This window comes from Monodelphis domestica, chromosome 7, assembly GCF_027887165.1.
Source record: "Monodelphis domestica isolate mMonDom1 chromosome 7, mMonDom1.pri, whole genome shotgun sequence".
NCBI lineage: Eukaryota > Metazoa > Chordata > Mammalia > Didelphimorphia > Didelphidae > Monodelphis > Monodelphis domestica.
In genome coordinates this window covers 58,566,914-58,584,245 of record NC_077233.1, presented here as the reverse complement: position 1 = coordinate 58,584,245, position 17,332 = coordinate 58,566,914, and the positions used below count along the sequence as shown (strand labels likewise).

General features: G+C 40.4%; 1 long non-coding RNA gene across 1 annotated transcript in view; it reads left to right on the top strand.

Annotated features, from left to right (window-relative positions):
- LOC103104083 (uncharacterized) overlaps positions 1-3,379 on the top strand; it is an 84,229-nt gene extending 80,850 nt beyond the window's left edge. The window contains exon 3 of the long non-coding RNA XR_008913435.1: positions 329-3,379. This is a non-coding gene — a long non-coding RNA (uncharacterized LOC103104083). The remainder of the gene's footprint in view (positions 1-328) is intronic.
- Positions 3,380-17,332: the final 13,953 nt, after the last annotated feature.

Below are 17,332 nucleotides of genomic sequence, written 5' to 3'. Positions count from 1 at the left end.
AGGGGTCCCTGTTGGCTGAGAACCACAATGGGGAGACTCCCTCTCACTTTCTCCCTTGCTCTACTCACTCTGAGCCCATATTCTGTCTCTTTATCTAGCTTGTTTTCTCACAAGAAAGTGGTTTCTCTAAGATAGCTTTCATTGTACGGGTTTGTTTTGGGGGCAGGGAGGGAGTTAAGCACAGTAGAATGGAACGGAAGGCTATGGTCTCTCAAGGACACACACCCACACAGAAGAAAATCCCTCTCATTTCTGTGATTGCTAGTTAAGGGAGAGAGATGGACCAAATCGATTTTATTTATATGTACATGTATACCTATATTTATAGAATTATTACAAATGCTGGAGGAAGAAATGACTGACCACTCCGATATCTTTGCCGAGAAAACCCCAAATGGGGTCAGGAAGAGTCAGACATGACTGAAATGACTCAACAGCAACATTATTACAGCACCCCCCAAACAGGTAAAAGCTTGGATGAATCAGGACCATCCTAGACTCTCTGGAACAAAAGAGGAATCTACACTGTCCTGGTTGAGAGGAAGCTTAGGGAGTAGAAATAAGAGAAAGCCCCTTTGAGGCAGCCTTAGACAATTTTCTTTTTTCATTGTTTCTCCTAGACAGGTAGAGAGAACCCCATCATTCTTTCCCTGCCCCCATCCTCCCTAGAGTGGGGAAAGTAACTATAGAAAAAAATTATGTTCCTGGGAATGTGAGAAGAGAAGAATGCCTCAGTTTCACAAGAATGGGGGACCAGGAAGAAGGAGTATATTGCACTTCAGTCAAATAATTCCTAGCCCTAACCACTGTTAAATGTGTCTGGGGAATGGGGAAGCTAGGTAGCAATAAGATAGTTCAGTGGAGAAGGAACAAGATCTAGAGATGGGAGGTCCTGGATTCAAATCTGACCTCAAATCCATCCTAGCTGTGTGACCCTGGGCAAGAAAAATACTCTAACTAATCATTGCAAGAACACAACATTGTGTTTGTGGAATGAATGAATGAGCAAAGTCACTTAATCCTTCTCTCTTCCCTTTCATTTCTATGACCGACCAAAGAAAAGAATGTGTATGAATGTGTGTGTGTGTGTGTGTGTGTTGGTGGGGTGTTCAGGAAAACCACAGGGTTTCTGAACTGGATAATATTTAATTTGTTAAAAGCCCCTAAAAATGATATGACATGGATATATCCCTACAATCAAGAATTGATGTCAGTTAGACTTTCTCTTTTACAAAAAAATAAATTTCTATTGATATCTTTTATCTCTGCATCCCCCAAGTTTTCCCCAGCATCCCTCCTCTCTATCTTCCCAGAGAGCGATCTCATAGAACAATTTTTATTAACAAAGAAGAGGATAAAACAACAAAAACCATTGAATATATTAAAAATCTGCCAATATATGTAATATCCCACATTGATGGAGTCCCTATCCTTTTTATAGGAGTTGGGAAAGGTTTCATCTCACATCTCCTTTGGGGATAGGACTGTTCTTTATAAGTTGGTGGTGACAGATTGTTTTGATTGCTTTTCTTTCCAATTTTATTTGTTGCTTTTTTTTGGCTCTGTTTATTTCACTTTGCATCAATTCATTTAAATCTTTCAGTGCTTCTCTGTATTCATCGCATTTGTCATTTCTTACAGTAAAGTCCTATTCTATTACATTCATGTGCACAACTTTTTTAAGCCATTCTCCAACAGATGGTCATTTTTATTTCACAAAAAGAACTTTCAAACCTTAAATTGAATAGAAACTTAGAACAGAGATGTAATTCTCCATGAGTAAGAGAAAGTAGGTGCTAAGAAATACTTAATGCCTGTGGACTTCGCTTGGATATCTGGTTGTTTTCTATTCTAAAAGATCTTAATACCTGAAGACTTAGACTCTGCTTTGGGAAAGGACAAGTACAGTCAAGACCTCTCAGAATTAACAGACTCCCCTATTTATGAAAAGACAATAACTTAGAGTTTTCTCTTTGAGCTTATAAAAGGCATACCTCTCCTAAAAAGCTGAAGCTTAAGCCTCTAGGCTGCAACCTAAAAGGGATCTGGAAGAGACCACTCCTCTAATGGACAGAAGACAATACCTCAGAAGGACTTCAATTGAAGCCAAGAAGCTGATGGCTGGGAGAAGTTCTGGAATTAGACTCAGATATGCAATAGTTAGTAGAGAATATGGTATAAGTGACTGTAAGACCTAGATCCCTGTTGGTGAACATATGGCACTCATACTGGAGAGGGCTGCTTCCTTCACCCTTCCTACCATACCTGAGGACATTTCTCACATCATGTGCACCTCTGCCCAGCAGCCCAAAGGGAGTGCTTCCTCCTTCCCCTATCTGGGTTAAGATTGGGGGCTCACACATGCCTTGAGGGTACAGTTTGGGCACTCGGTGTCTAAAAGGTTTGCCATCACAACCTAGAGGCAGAAACCATAATAAGTTTATCTTAGACAACATTTGACTTGAAACCATGGAGGAGCATACCCAATGGGAGCAGTGCAGTGATACTACCAGAAGACATAAATAGCCCTGCAGTTATGGAAACATGACTTGCCCCTCCAAGAATGTGTGTGTTCATCCATGTGTGCACCCTCATCACAAATGTTCCTCATGCCTCATCATGTGTGCATCATCCATGTATGTTCTCTACATGTGTACCCTGCTGTGTACGTTCCCTAAGTGTTTTGACTTTTTATGTGAAAGTTATGTATATGTATGGGATGGTATGCCTCAGGTTTATGGGGAAGATATCTATTGCAATTTCACTACCTTGACTTTGTTTTGAATTAGTTGCATTCTCTGACTGACTAGTAAACGTAATCACATTGCTGGGGCCCCAAGAACCATGGTTTTGAATGGGAATATAGAAGAACATAGAAGAAGAATATGATCCTACGGAAATTTATCTGGGTGTACCACATGCAAAAGGGTAGTTTCCCAGGAGCTATATAAGTATTGTAGCTAAGTAGAATTTTTATTGAAACTCACTGTGATATAAATCAATAAACAAGCATTACATTGCAATTGTATGCATTGCTGCAATGTTTAAACAATATTCTAACTAATCATTGCAAGAACACAAAATGTGTTTGTGGAATGAATGAATGAGCAAATCAATAAATACCATCCAGACCTAACTTTTCTCCTGATCTCCAGTCTTGCAACACCAATTGCCTATTGTACATATCTGATTGGCTCTTCCAAAGGGATCTAAAATTCAACAGAACTAAAACATAATTGCCCTCAATGTGCTTCTGATCTAAAAGGAAAGACAATAACAAAGAAGATGGCAGAAAACATGGCGAAAATACCAGAGGGTACTCAGTGTGGCAGTTGTACTGGCGGCAGTGGTGGTGGAATGCATCTTATTCTATGGAGTTAAAACCAAGCAGAATAGCAGATACAGAGTGGAGTGAGCTGAGAGTCCAATTCCTGCCCTCTATTAAGAAAGGCATTGGGGGGGGGGGGGGTAGGTGGCTCAGTGAATTGAGAGTCAGGCCTAGAGATAGGAGGTCCTGGGTTCAAATATGACCTCAGAATCTTCCTAGCTGTGTGACCCTGGGCAAGTCACTTAACCCCATTGCCTAGCCATTACAGCTCTTTTGCCTTGGAACCAATACACAGTACTGATTCTAAGACAGAATATAAGGTTTTTTTAAAAAAGACAAAAAGAATATGAATAGTGAGGGCAGCTGGGTAGCTCAGTGGATTGAGAGCCAGGCCTAGATACGGGAGATCCTGAGTTCAAATCTGAACTCAGACCCTTCCCAGCTGTGTGACCCTGGGCAAGTCACTTCCCTCCCATTGCCTAGCCCTTACCACTCTTCTGCCATGGAACCAATACACAGTGTTGATTCCAAGACGGAAGGTGAGGGTTTATTTAAAAAAAAAAACAAAAAAAAGAATATGAATAGTGAGTAGTTTATACTCTTTATATGGTCCTTTCATCTTCACATTGGTGGTGATTTCTCAAGCTAGACTGTAAGTCCCCAGAGGTATACCTTATATAGCTTTGCATCTACATAGGATCTCATACATGGCAGGTGCTCAACACATATTTGTTAGATGAACACACATTTCTCAATGAGATCATATTTGTAAAACACTTAGCATTGTTCCTGACACACAGCAGGTACTTAATAAATAGGTGAACATCACCGTCCATTCTCAATGATTCCTTCCATCAGGTATCTTCCTCCCCCTCCTCAAATTCCCCCCACTTTCCCAGCTGTTAGGGGACCAGAGTGTTCTAGAATACTAGAGTAGGAAGGAACCTTAAAGATCATCTTGTCTGACCTCCTTACTTTTTTCAAAGGAAGAAATTGAAGCTAGACAAGTCAAGTGACTTGTCTAAGGTCACAAGGCAAGTCAGCAGCAGAACTGGGATGGAAAATTAGATCTATTGCCACCCAGCCCACAGTAGTTGGTGTACAAGCTCAGATAGCCCGTCCTATCCTTTCAGCAGGGCACTGGCTCCTCCCACTTCCTGCCCCAGAAATGGCTTTTATAACAAAATGGTGAGAGGTGGGGGGAGAAGGGGGAGACCGGGAGGAAGCTGAAAGGTTTGGGCTGCAATAATATTTTCATGATGCTCATGACCTTTAAGCACGGAACACAGAATGGCAGAGAGGAGTTTGGTGGAACTTTGGTGAAACTTAGTACAAAAGCGAGATGATAAACAATAGGCAAGCCCAGAGCTGGCAAGCTTTTTCCATCAGGCAGGGAGTAGGTTTGTGGGTGCTAAACCCTCCCCCACAGAATGAAGATCCTATCTTCTGTTGCTTCAGGCCAGGGCTGGGTCCGCTTCTCCTGCCGTTCAATGGGACAATCTCAACTCTGCTGAGACTGGGATAAACTGAAGCAGAGCTGCTTGGTTAGGACCTTCTAGCCCTGAATGCTGGAACGGGTGGAGGTTTTAGGGTAACAGAATGAATGTCAGAAACGAAAGGGGCCCTGGAGGTCAGCTAGTCCAATCCCCTGCTCTTCTTCAGACGAGCAAACTGAAGCCCAGAGAAATACCCAGAGTCATACCAGGGAGGAAGTGGCAAAACAGAGATTTGAACACAAGCCCTTTGACTCCAAATCCAGCATCCTTCTCATTGCACTATGCTTAGAATGCAAAATTCTAGGGTTACAAGGTCTCTAAGAATATAAGATGCTAGCATTCAAGGATCTCTTAGGACTTAGAATGTTACCACTACTTATATAATTTATACATTTTATGTATTTAAATTTATATAATGGTGGATTATATAGAATGTTACCACTATTTATATATTTATATATTAAATATATTTAAATTTATATAATGGTGGATTATATAGAGAGAATGTTACCACTATTTATATATTTATATATTAAATATATTTAAATTTATATAATGATGGATTATATATATAGAATAGAATGTTAACACTATATATTTATATATTTTAATTATATAATGGTGGATAATATATAGAATGTTACCACTATTTATATAATTTATACATTTTTATATTTTATATACTTAAATTTATATAATGGTAGATTATATATAGAGAATGTTAACACTATATATATATATATTTTAATTATATAATGGTGGATTATATAGAGAGCATGTTACCACTATTTATATAACTTATATATTTATATATATATTTTATATATTTAAATTTATATAATGGTGGATTATATATATAGAATAGAATGTTAACACTATTTATATATTTATATATTTTAATTATATAATGGTAGATTATGTATAGAATGTTACCACTATTTATATAATTTATACATTTTTATATTTTATATACTTAAATTTATATAATGGTAGATTATATAGAGAGAATGTTAACACTATTTATATATATATATATATTTGAATTATATAATGGTAGATTATATAGAGAGCATGTTACCACTATTTATATAACTTATATATTTATATATATATATTTTATATATTTAAATTTATATAATGGTGGATTATATAGAGAGAATGTTAACACTATTTATATATATATTTGAATTATATAATGGTGGATAATATAAAGAGCATGTTACCACTATTTATATAATTTATATATTTATATATTTTATATACTTAAATTTATAAAATGGTGGATTACATATATAGAATGTTACCACTATTTATATAATTTATATATTTAAATTTATATGATGGTGGATTACATATATATAGAATTTTAACACTATTTTTTAATTATATATATTTATATAATGGTGGATTAGCCAATGAGGGCCCAGTCTTCAGAGGGTATGATGTTCTGGTGGGTTATATAGAGCAGAGCTATTATTCTCTGCCTAGTTTCAAGCCAGCAGATAGAGGCTTGCAGAGTCTACTTTCTAGCCAGGAGTAACTAGGTGGCTGGTGGTAGGAAAAGTGATAAACAGGTTTCTAATTGGTTTAAGAACCAGAAGAACTAAGGATAAAGCCAGAACTTAATTTCAAGCCAAATCAATAAGCTCCATTACGTGCCAGCCAGTTGGGGATACAATTAGAAGTAAAAAAGAAAATCAGTCCCTGCCCCCAAGAAACACACTGTAATAGTGAAAACAAAAAGAACCAACCTGAAAAGTAGGGGAAGAATTCATATGGAGGCATGGTGGAGAAAGAAGTCAGGAGTAGGGGCTCTGAGAGGAAGGAAGGAGTGAAGGGGGCCCTTCCTTAAAATGAAGGCTCCAAGAAGAAATAACTGATCAAAAGAAGGGACCTCCCGGGCATAGGGATATTCCAGGAGGGGAAGACTGAAGGAGAATATGGAGGAAGAAGTCTAGAAAGAGTGAACAAAAGGTGTGTGTGTGTGTGTGTGTGTGTGTGTGTGTGTGTGTGTGCAACCAAGGGAGAGAGGGACCCCAGCTGACGTTTGGGTCCTGGAGAACAGTGTCTATTTCTTTTGTGTTTATTCTTTCCTGATGGTAGATGGATATCTGGAGATGGATTAGACCAGGCTACCACCTTTTGAGCTTTGAAAGGCTGGAAGGGCCACATGTGATTATCTCAGCAAGCTGATGTCAAGTGAGGAGCCGGAGAGTCTAAGCAATGGATCAAGTCATCCAATGGTTATGCTATACCCAGAAGGGCACTTGATGGTGAGCCCACAATGGAATAAAAGGACTCCCCAAGTCCAGGAAGAAACTCCACCTCCTCATGTGGGAAGGTTTCATGCCAACTACTTCAAGTTTGAGCTACTCTCCTCAAAGGAGAGGGAACGCTTTAGTCCAGGAGATATTTTCAGACTTCTGTCTTTGCAATACCTTCTTTGGTAAATATCTTTTTGTAATAGCTAATTAATATCAAATGGTTAATTAATATTGGGAAAATATGGGCTAGTTAGTTAATACAAAGGAGCATAGTAGTTTCTCATGTCAGAAACTCTACACCCATAGAATATACACATATATTCTACATAGAATGTACATATATATGTATATATATATATATGTATATATATATATATATATTTAAACCCTTTCCTTCTTAGAATTGATACTAAGTATTGGTTCCAAGGCAGAAGAGTGTTAAGGGCTAGGCAATAAGGGTTAAGTGACTTGCCCAGGGTCACACAGCTAGGAAGTTCACCCATAGGGAAATATATATATATATATATATGCACATGTGCATAAACTCTTATCTTCTTAGAATCAATACTGCATATTGGTTCCAAGGCAGAAGAGAAGTAAGAATTAGGCAATTAGGGTTACATGACTTGTCACAAAGCCAGGAAGTATCTGAGTCTAGATATCCATGGAGCCACCTAACTGCCCTCCCCCAGCAATAGCCAGTCACCATTTGGGGTCATACCTTGCCATTGCTAGTAATAAGTCCGTGTTTTGGGGGCAGGTAGGGTGGGAGACTGAGCTCATAAGGATGTTTGCATTGGTTAAGCAGCTCCTTATTATATTGACTGCTAGAGTTGGAAGAGACCATAGATCATTGATCAAGGAGGAACCTTAGAACACAATTAATTAATAAGCATTTATTAAATACTTAATTTTGTTCCTTTTGTTAGATGCTGAGGGGGAGGGAAGACCAAAAAAATTAATAAACATATATAGAAATAACAACAGCAATAACTTTTAAATAGAGTTTTAAGATTTGGCAAATGATCAGTCAATAAGCATTTATTAAACTACTAAGTACCAGGCACTGTGCTAAACACTAGGGTTATAAAAAGTAGCAAAAGACAGTTCCTGCCTGCAAGTAGCTTCTAGTCTAATGGGGGAGACAACAAGCAAACAAGTCTGTACATCAGGCTATATACAGGATAGATGGGAAATGATTAAGGGGAAGAAGGCATTCAAATTAAGAGGGGTTGGAAACTATTTCCCGTAGAAGACTGGATTTTAATTGGGACTTAAAGGAAGTCAGAGGAGTCAGTTGGTGGCGATGAAGAGCAAGAGGATTCTAGGCATGAGAAGAGCCAGAACAAATGCCCAGAGCTAAGAAATGGAACAGCAAGGAAGCCAGTATTGCTGGATAGAAAAATATATACATTTCATTTTATTCTTAAATCCCACGAGTAGTTTTTAATTTCCTTATTTTACAGATAAGGAAACTGAGAAAGGCTAGATATAAAATATAGAATATATATAAAGGAAAAATAAGGGCATTTCAGTGTTAGAGAAGTATTAGTTGAAGAAAGGCTGCTGAGTTGAACTTTGAAACAATTAAGGGATTCTGGAAGTGAGAAAAGAGAGAATCTGAGGCATGGACGATAGAGCCTATGCAGAGCCACCGAGGGTGGAATGCTGTGTACAAGGCAGCTGGTGACACAATGAATCCAGGGCTGGTCTTGAAGTCGAGAACAGAATTCATATCTGGCCACAGACTCAGTGATTCTGGGAATGCATGCCACTTAAGCACTATCTCCCTCAGTGTCTTCATCTGGAAAATGGGGATAATATTATACCACCTATCTCCCAGGGCTGTTGTAAGGACAAAATGAAATTCTATTTGTAAAGGACTTTGCAAACTGTAAAGAACTAAGTAAATACTAGTTATTATTAGCTATTACAGAGAACAGCAAGAAGGCTGATTTGGCTGGAGCAGAGACTGTGTGTGAGAAGTAATGTTTAACAAGTCTGGAGAGGAAGGCTGGAGCCAGGTTTCGAAAGGTTATAAATGCCAAATGGAGTTTGTATTTTGTCCTAGAGGCAATAGGGAGCTTAATAAGCATGGGAGTGACATGGTCTGACCTACAGTTTAGGAATATTATCTTGGCAACTGTGGAGAGAACGGATTAGAAGAGGGAGGAGACTAGTCATGGGGACCAATTAAGAGACTCTTGCGGGGGCAGCTGGGTAGCTCAGTGGATTGAGAGCCAGGCCTTGAGATGGGAGGTTCTAGGTTCAAATCTGACCTCAGACACTTCCTAGCTGTGTGACCCTGGGCAAGTCACTTAACCTCCATTGCCTAGCCCTTACCACTCTTCTGCCTTGGAGCCAATACACAGTATTGATTCTAAGGGCATTTCAGTGTAAGAGAAGTATTAGTTGAAGAAAGACCTGAGTTGAACTTTGAAAGAATTAAGGGACTCTAGAAGTGAGAAAAGAGAGAATCTGAGATATGGCGATAGAGCCTTCTAAGGTGGAAGGTAAGGGTTTAAAATATATCTTACCCAGAGGCCAAAAACAATGAGGACTGAGAACAGGACGCTGGGTTTTTGACAATTACGAGTTTAACCATCCCTGTTTCAGGGTGCGCAGTCTCAGTTGAGTGATGATGAGGTCAGAAGCTGGTTTTTAAGGGCTGAGATGTGAGACGGACACTATTGGCAGCTTTTTCTAGGAGTCTGAAAGTAGGATGATAGCTTGAGGAGATGGAAGGACCAAATGAAGAGAAGGGAAACAACCCTTTAAGTGCCCAATATGCTCCAGGAACTGTGCTGAATGCTTCACAAATGGTATCCAATTTGATCCTCACAACAACCCGAATAGGTGTTTTTTTTTTGTTATACCCATTTCACAGAAGACAAAACTGAGATAGATAGAGGTTGTGCCAGGGTTGCACAGTAGTACCTGAGGCCAAACTCAGGTCTTTTGAACTCTATGCCCAGCGCTCTAACCCCTGTGCTGCCTAACTGGGCAACTGGGAGAGGAAAACTGGGCAGGGTTTTAGGGAGCAGGAAATTAGGGAGAGATTGAAGATGAGATGATGGTGGGAGTTCTCTGCCAGAGGAGAAGGGAGAGGAGTAGAACAAGAGCATAATTGGGGGGAGGAGGTTTGAGCTTGGCGAGGAGAAAGGTTACCTCTTTATCAGACTGAAGGAAAGAAGGAAAAAATGAAGAATGATGCCAGGATATTTTCCTTTCTCTTTTTTTGTTCTAGAGTAAGGGAGAAGCTTTAGAACAGCAGGCTATGGGAACTAAGGAAGAGAAACAGTTAAGCAAGAATAAATTGCCTTGTGGCAGTGAGCATCCAGGTGATATTAGATAATAAATTTGTTATGGACCCAGTTGGCACCCTTGCGTGACTTCCTCTAATACCTTAAATAGCCCAGAGAGTTAGAAACAGAGGAGGTAGATGGTGGGTGTGATACAGATTCAGGCTTTTATAAGCATAGTGAACACCCTGGCCTCATTCTCCCAAAGAAAAGCCAACTTTAACACCCTTTCAAGGTTCTAGGGGGTACCCTTAAGGGGTTGGGATATCTCTTCTGGGATGATATTGGCGTGAACACCCCTTTTGGCATGGTTCCCCTTTTTGTTAACTACCCTACCTGTGACTTGCAGCCCAGTTCCATTTAACCAACATGAATTAGCTTTTATAAATGATATTTACTTGGAAGAAATAGCAATAACAGAACTACAAACATTTTCCCTCAGCACCTGGAGGTATACTCTCCCATCTACCACCATTGGTCTCTGGAGAGAGTGGGCTCAGACTTAATGAAATGTCTACATAGTGTTGGTCCCATCATGTTCACTTCCAACGTCAGCCTCATGGCTCGATGAGCATTGGAACCTCCGATACCATGGGGTTTTGATGTTGTCCAGTGTTTCATTCATCCATTCGTTGTGACCCCATTTGGGGTTTTCTTGGCAAAGAGGCTAAAGTTTGGCATTCTCTTCTCTAGCCCATTTTTACAGATGAGGAAACTAGAGCAAACAGAGTTAAGTGACTTGCCCAAGATCATACAGCTAGTAAGTATCTGAAGCCATATTTGAACCAATGAAGATGAGTCTTCCTCCCTTCTCATATGATCTCTTCACTTTTGTACTAGAATGTGGTAAGGCCACAAGGATATAGGCCATAAGAAAAAGAGGGCAGGTTCTATTTACCTAGTACCTTTGAATGCTGTTCAGGCTATCTGGCCAGTCAAAAAGTCTTTTCTTCATCTAGTGGCAAGCTTTCTGGCATCAGTTATGCTCTAAAGTCCATAAAGGGATTGCCTCAGAGGCACTGTGCACATGTTCCTGAGTACTGAATCCAATGGCCAGTCCCCAATTACTCAACATATGAGAACCAATATGACCAAAGGGCAAGGAATTTGTAAATAGAGAACAGTGTAAAGTTAGGGCCAGTTTACTAACTAGCTTCAGGCCTGGGAATGGAAGGAAATGTAATTCTAGCACAGATGATGATGGGGAAGAACCCCAAGGGATGGAGATGGTGGTGAGAATGATGAAAACTAGGTTTCAGAGCAAGGCATCGGAAGGAGTGGAAGGATAGGAGATGAGGGTAAGAGAGAAGAGTTCCAGAATTCTTGATTCCAAAAGTGGAACCCTTGCAAATGATGGTGAGAATGAGGAACTGATTGACCTAGAATGTTAGAAGTCAAAGGGCTTTGAGGACCCAGAGTATTCAAGCTAAAACTGAGAGTTCCCGTCCTCAGTCTCCTACTAATTTGCCGTGTGTGTTTAGACAACTCATATTGCTTATAATTTTTCCCTCTTGAACTCAGCGATCCCTCCATGTCCCTCTACTGGTATGATCCCATGACTTGTTCCCTTATTTCTTGCTTCTTGTTCTCTTATTTGCTTGTTTCTGATTTGCTATAGATTCAATTATATTCCTACTTTGTTCTCTACTTTTCCAATTATTACATGGGCATCTTTGATTCAGAAAATGACACAGAGCTCCTAGGCTGTAAAGTTCCCAGTGCTAAATTAGAACAAAAGTTCCCCCTAATGTTGACTTGACAATGGAATAATTTGAGTTCCCCTCCCCCATCCCCACCCATGTAATTCCTGAAAGGCAGAACCAGGGTGTTAATCACTTAGAGTCAGCTGGAGGGAGAAACTCATGGGTCTCAGGTCCAAAAGCAGAATTTGATAACAGGAAACTTTCTGTTCTAAACCAAAACACCCCAGGCAGGTATTTGACTTCTTGGCTTTCTATCCTCTCCATCAGTACAAGAGCAAAGGTCTTGTGCAGAGCCCAGAGATGAAAGGCAGTCTCCAAAGGGCCAAGGAACAGGCCTCATTCTTTCTAGGGTGCAGTAGGAAGTGGCTGGGGCTCATAACCAAACAGGTGCACAGACCCTTTCCAGCTCTTCATTGCTGACACAGGGTCTGGTTGAGTAACCAAAGTCAACATCTGGCTCCATTTTATTGTTCTCACATGAGCTCTGAAAAAGTCCTTATTTCCATTCTCTGGGTATGTTTTGAGCTCCATCTAAAGCCCCGGAGACAGGCAGGAACATACCTTTCTTTGGAAGACATCTAGGAAAGGAGATTCCTTTTCCCCTCCAACATGCTGTAGTAGATATTTTTCTGAATTAGAAATCGGAGAGTCCATGAGTCCCATCAAATCCCACCTCTGACATTTATTGGCTTTGGGACCCTGAGCAAGTCACCTAATGGCATTGTGCCTCAAGCACTAACCTGGTTCAGCATCTGCCAAGCCAGAGACTGATTTCAGTTTGTGGTGGTGATCCCTTGGGAATAATGACAACCTGTTCCACAGTCTAATTACTGCCAGAAGACCCTCTTTCATTTCTCACCCAACTCTCCAGCTGCAGTTTGGGCTCTGTCCAGCGTTCTGTGTCCTATATGGAGACTGAACAGCCAGAAATATTTCAGCCTCCTAAAATCAAGGATCACTGCTATGTTCCCCCAGTCTTGTATTTTCCAGTCTCACCTATCTTAGATGAGAAATGTTGGGGACAAAAAACAGGTGCACTAAGAAAATCTAAGGAGGGAGTTAACTCTTATCTTGGGAGAGGAGAGGAAATCAAGGAAGACTTCACAGAGGAGCAGGCACCTGAGCTGAGCCTTGAGAAAAGAGGAATTAGAAAGACAGAAATGAGGAGGCTTTGTATTCCAGTCAGGAGAGGAGTTGGAGATAGAATGTTAAGTCCAACTTGGTTAGATCATAGAGTGTGCAAAGGGGGGGGGGGGTAATAAAACATGGAAGCCACAATATTGGAGAATATTGGATGACAGGCTGAGACATTTTATTTTCTCCTAGAGCCAATAGGGAGGTACTCAAGGGTCTTAGTCAAGAGAAGAAGGTCAAGATTTGGTCAGGAAGATGAGTTTGGCATCTGTGTAAAGAATGGGAAAGACACTGGAGACAGGGAGAGCAAGAAGGAGGCTACTACAATCCAGGGAAGAGAGACTGAGCTAGGGTAATGGTAATGTGAGTGGAGAGAAGAGGATGGAAGTTGTGGATGTAGAACTCCTAGATGGTCAATTCACAGCTGATTGGGTATGAGACTGTAGATGGAGGATGTGATTTCCTTCTCAAGATTGTCTCAAGTTGCTCAGCCTCTCTGAGCCTTAGTCACTTTGAAGCAGTAAGGTGGCTCAGTGGATAGAGAATCAGACCCAGAGATGGGAGGTCATGGATACAAATATGACCTTAGACACTTTCTTGCTGTGTGACCCTGGGCAAGTCACTTAAACCCCCTTTGCCTACCCCTTAACATTATTCTGTTTTGAAATGATACATGCTATTAGGTAAATGCTAAAAAAAAAAAAAGAAAATGAGAGGATTATAATAGGTGGTCCCTAATCTCTTCCAGGGGGACATCTAGGTGGCACAATGGGTAGAGCACCCAGACTGGAGTAAAGAAATCTTCTCAAGTTCAAATCTGGCCCTAGTCACTTAGTAGCTGTTTGAGTCTGGGCAAGTCATTTAACCTTGTTTGCCTCAGTTTCCTTATCTGTAAAATGAGCTGGAGAAGGAAATGGCAAATTGTCTGTATAACCCTGAACAAATCTCTTAACCCCATTTGCCTCAGTTCCCTTATCTACAAAATGAGTTGAAGAAGGAAATGGCAAAATTCTTCTGTATCTTTCCTAAGAAAACCCCAAATGGAGTCATGAAGTCAGATACCACTGAAATGGCTCAATAACAGCAATAACAATCTCTTGCAGCTCTTAATCTATGACCTTACTACCCTACTCCATTGTTTCCTGGTCCTATACCTTTTATTACCTGGACTATACACTTGAGTTCCTAATCCCTTCCCCTTTTGTCTTGCCCTCCAGATTCTAGATTTTCAAGTCTAGAGCCTTCTGGTAAGTGGTATTCTTTTTTATTTCTTTTTATTCACAACCCTCCTCCCCACACACCAGAAAAAAAGACCCATGAACCTCTAGATACGCTAAACTTTCATTTTAGATTTTGCAAGGCAAAGGGGAGAACTGAGATCATTTTCTGGAACCTTGAGATACCCAGATAATTGAGACAAAACTTAATTTTTACCTTTGAATGAGGTCTATCATGACCTTGGGATAATAAATGTTTGTTGAATTATTAAATTGCAGTGATAGACACAGACACATTATAATGGTCATCTGATCTAGACAAAGAAATCCTAGAACCAGGAGATCATCTGGGCCAGAGGACAGAGGAAGACCCTGAAGACACAGAAGGGAAGTGCCTTGCTTGAGTCAGCTGCACAGTGCACTAGATAGAATACTGGGTCTGGGGACAGAAAGACTTTTTTGGTTCAAATCCAGCCTCAGGCATTTGTTAGCTATGTGACCCTCAGCAAATCATTTAACCCTGTTTGCCTCAGTTTCCTCATCTGTAAAATGAGCTGGAGGAGAAAATGGTAAACCATCCTAGCATTTTTGCCAAGAAAACCCCAAGTGGGGTCACGGAGAGTCAGACATGACTGAAAAAAATGACTGAACAACATTATTATTATCATTATCATTACCATCATCATCATCATCATCATCATCATTATTATTATTAAGGTTACATAACCATGTAGAAGTAGACCTGGTAACCCTTTAACAGCCTAGAGTTTTTCAATACAGAATAGCTCTCCTCACTTCCAATAAAGGGGAAGCAAACTTTACTACACCAGATTTTTTTCCCTGAATAATAACCCTATGGGATATGCATCTCCCCCAGACCCCTGTCATCCTCCCACATCAAAGTCTCTTGAGGGCATAGCATGCATCATTCAAAAAAATGACCAACATCAATTGTTTTTATATCCTAGTCATTCCAAATATACCCATCTCTGCCCCTACCTCCGCCCCAGTGAGGGAGGAAGAAGAAAGGGTGAGAGGGGACAGGCCAACACATGGACCACATCTAACCACATCTGCAGCAATATTCCAGAGGGAGGAGGATGGAGATGCTTTTTCCTTTCTCTTCTAGGCAGGGCTCAGATGGGTCACATGATTGTTCATTAAGACATGGCCAAGTTGGAAGACTCCTGGCCTCCCTGTCCCTCTCCTCTACCCCTCATCTCCATATACCCATCATATGAGACCCTTCCAAGTATTTGCAAAGAAGGTATTACAACTACACTATATAATGATCCTCCAAGACAGGCAAATTGTGTCCCCAATTGGTCACACCCTGACCTAGTTAAAAAGCTATAAAGAGCTCATTGACTAGGGTAAAAGATTCTAATACCCTATAGATCAGTCTCCTCATGGTTGCTGCCCTCCAGCCTATGTGATAGTTGTAGTTGAGTCATTTCAGTAGTGTCCAGTTCCTCATGATTCCATTTGGATTTTTCTTGGCAAAGATATAGGAGTAGTTTGCCATTTTCTTCTCCAGCTTATTTGACAGATGAGGAAACTGAGGTAAACAGGGTTAAATTACTTGCCCAGGGTCATACTATTAGTAAATATCTGAGGCTGGATTTGGACTCAGGTCTTCTTGACTCTAGGACTCTGATTCTATCCACTTTGCCAGCTTGGTGTTCTGAAGGAACTTTAAATATCATCTAGTTCTTTTCATAAAAGGGGAAACTGAGGTCCAACAAGACTGAGCTGCTTGAAGTCAAACAGCAATTCAGTAATAGAATCATACCCAAGGATCCACATGGTATAATGGAAAGGACAATGGATTTTGAGTCAAAAGACCTGGGGTTCAAATTCTACCTTTACTACTTAATTACCTCTATGACTTTGGAGAAATTGCCCAACTTATTTAAGCCTTAGTTTCCTCAACTGTAAAATGAGATGGTTGTACTAGGTGACTTCCAAGATATCTTCCAGCTCTTAATCTATGATCTTCTGACCTTAATTCAGTGTTTTCTACATTATTTCTTCTGTTACCTGGATTGTACACCTGAGTTCCTCACTGTCCTTTTCCCTTTGCCCATTTTGCCTTGCTCTCCAGTTCTTGGCTTCCAGTATGGTGTGACCCTGCCTCATCTCAATCTCTGATTCTTTTTTGGTCTTCTGGCTCTAGATTTTTGAGTCTAGAATGACCATTGGGCTCTATGACATTGCCAACACCTCTGTACTTTCCAATAAGTAATTGTATTCCTGCTCTCCCCAGCCTCTTCCTACTCTGTCTCTGCCATCTTAAGGTGTTAGGAGTGCCAGGGCTGAAACAGTCTACTTCAAAGAGAGAAGTGTCCATTCTTGCTAGAGGAATATACATGTAGGCAGGATGGTAGAGAAAGAATATTTGCCATTATCTCCCCCAACTCTCACCCTAATCAATATGCTAAGAATCACAATGAACTTTCTACCTACCCAGCCTCCTTTCCTACTGGGATAGTAGAAGGCAAAATCTCCATCTTGTTTTTATTGCCTGGGCCATTTTTGTTGTTGTTTAGTTGTTTCAGCCTTCTCTGACTCTCCATGAACCCATTTGGAGTTTTCTTGGCAAAGGTACTAGAGTGGTTTGCCATTTCCTTCTCCAGCTCATTTTGTAGGTGAGGAAACTGACGCAAACAGGATTAAGTGACTTGCACATATTAGGTGCTTAATAAATGATTGTGTATTGAGTCTTTGAATATTCAGTCTCTTAAAATGATGGACCTAGAGGCAGTTAGGGGCCCAGTGGATAGAGTGTCAGGTCTAGAATGGGGTGGACCTGAGTTCAAGTGTGGTCTTAGATGTTTCCTAGCTATGTGACCATGGGCAAGTCACTTGACCATTTGCCCCAATTGCCT